We start from the raw sequence: 2,907 nt of genomic DNA on the forward strand, positions 1-2,907 counted from the left end.
ATTTGGGGAATCTCCAAGAAGATGGACTGCTTCCTGTTGTAGTTTTCATTCCCTCGCTGGTTCATATGATTTGATAGTGAAAAGAGTAAATACAACAGGCAGGTCAGGAAAGTTGGAGGATCATTGCCTCTGGGCTTAGAAACTCAAACTTGTACATGTTTACAAACAGCCCCAAAGGTTCATTCCTATTGGGATGACTCTCGGTAACAAAACAAAACAGTATTATCTTATTCATGGAACACAAATAGAATACATTTCTGTGGAAATTAAGAAATGTATTATAAATGTATTATTATCATAATAAATATATTATCATACATAAATTGTCCCATTTAAAGACAAAAATGAACATAAAGACACGTTTCACATGCTTGTCTACTTGTGTTTCAGGAATATGAAATGTGAGGTTTTAACATACATGAAGCATAAAATACCAAATTGCATAAATAAAATACAAAGTAGTTCTGATCTGTGAATGTTTTTGTCCACTTGGGGTTACTAGCATATTGTTGGTTTATTAGAACTTGCTATCAATAAACAGCAATCTAGGAGTTCATTGAGGGAATACTAATTGACTATACCATATTCTTATTGACTATATGCATGGTTGCTTCCTGGTTTATGATAAGCTAGCTCAGTTATGAAAAATGATGTGTGGAAACAAGATACCTTTTGATGTTCATTCATGTTTGTTTTGTGCTATAACTAGTAAAGAAGACAAGATGATCGGTTCACGTGTCAAGGCGCTAGTGATCTGTCACAATACATTAAAAAGCCACAAACTGATATTTATTAAAAACTGCTCTGCTCTGTCTTGTCTGTTGGTGCATGTCAGTTTCCTCTTTGCTCGGCAATGCATTTTTCAATGTGTGAAAACATTATGTGTGGCATGTCGGGCAAAACATCCATAGAATTGCAGCAAAAGCTTGTCAATTTTCTATTTGTTTCCAATCCACAAATATTTACATCTTTTGATGACCGGACTTACATCTTTGTTGAACTCTAATTTGACAGTTTACCATCTGATCTCACTGATTTTAGGCTGCGTAAGATGGGACGGAACCATCAGTGAATGGGTTCTACATATTGCATTACTACTAGTACTGTTAACGAAAATAAAACAGATCTCTGGGGGCCCCACAAATTGTGCGGCCTCTTAGAATTGTCCCAACTCCCCCCTTTTCTACTTTTCTTGTCATGACTTTTAGTCAATATGAGTTATATGATATCGAGGCAAAGCCTAAATCAAAGTATAATCGTAATAAACCAAGGATCTGCCCATGTTGCTATATTTAAAACCATTTGCTGTCCAGTTTCTGCCCTTTGGGTGGAGATAAAGGACAGTGAATTTCCTGAAGCATAAGTCATTATTAAATCCAAGATTCCAGAGAGTCCCAGGAATGATGCCCTGTGAAATTAGAGCAATCTTACTAGGTTGTAAACATACAAAGTCAAATGGAGACCCTGATTTTTGATTAATTACAGCAACAGCAATCAATGTTTATTAGGTAGTCTAGGGTTCCATAGATAACCAGCTCTATATTATTCAAGCTTAGTTTGATTTTGTGAGGTATCAAAAGCAGGTAGGTAACATATCTTATCAAGGCCTTGTATGTTAGTACGTTAAAGGGGAGGTAATCATATAATACACCAATCAAGTTCAATAGTTTATAATTTCAACCTTTAACAGGTAATTAATATTCATTCCCACTGTCTATTAACCATTTAATATTGCATAAAAGCAGAGGAAAAGTATTTAATTTAATTAAAAAGTACAGATTTAATTCATACCTGTATTCTCATCCAGCAACAAGGATGCTTTGAGGTGCAGCAAATCCATTTCATAAAGGGGTAAAAAAGGAAGCATGTTTCCATAGCAACATAAAAAATACAGTTTAAATGATGACAAACAGTAGGTCTCTGAACCTCCACCTACGTGTGTACTTGAAAAATACAACCTCTCAGAACCCATCAACGTGGCAACTTAGTGAATTCTCATAACACTAATGGCTGGCAGCAGTCTTGGCTTAAATAGGTCACGGCAGGGGAATAATTGTATTAAGTCTGCCGCAAATAGACCAAGAATTCAACAGGAAAGACAGCTTTCTGTATTTGACATTTACATGTACAAAAACATATCATAAGGATTGTTTAAGAAAATAACTATTGATAGAATTAATGAAAAGCTTCACAATGTAAAAACTTGATGAACTATTAAGAATTAAAAAAAAAAAATTTAAGACATATTTTGACACTTAGCTGGCCCCGGTTATAGCCTTGAATGCAATTCTTATTCCAGTGTGAAGTTTTGCCGATTAAAGTGTTGAATAACAAACCATGTGATGCATAACTTAAAAAAAAAAAAAAAAAAAACTGTCCCCCAAATTCCAATGCTGGCCAGTTACAAAGAAGAGAAGGAGGAAGGGATGAATCAGAGTGATTAAATTATGACAGAAATCTCATTTTCGGGTGAACTATTCTTTTAACTTACTGTTCTCATTTTATTTTGGCTGCATGGTTTGTGTGTGTTTTATAGATGACAGTTTGGCCATCGTTTCAAGCCAAGTACAAGTTGTACCCTGGAACAAGGCCAGAACTGAGCACAGGAACATGAAAAGGGACAACTGGGTGGATTTAGCACTCTGACAATAACAGCTATATAGTAACCTACAAAACATACATAAATATAAACAACAATGCATTGGCGACACACACACACACACACACACACACACACACACACACACACACACACACACACACACACACACACACACACACACACAAATGAGTAATTAAGAAAGTAGTATTTCTTCTTTCTTTATTACTTTCTTTATTACTAACTTTTAGAATTTTACTCAACAGCTCATTCCTTGTCCACAACAGCAACTGTTTTTTTTCTCTCTT

The sequence above is a fragment of the Carassius carassius genome, chromosome 10, assembly GCF_963082965.1.
Source record: "Carassius carassius chromosome 10, fCarCar2.1, whole genome shotgun sequence".
Lineage (NCBI taxonomy): Eukaryota > Metazoa > Chordata > Actinopteri > Cypriniformes > Cyprinidae > Carassius > Carassius carassius.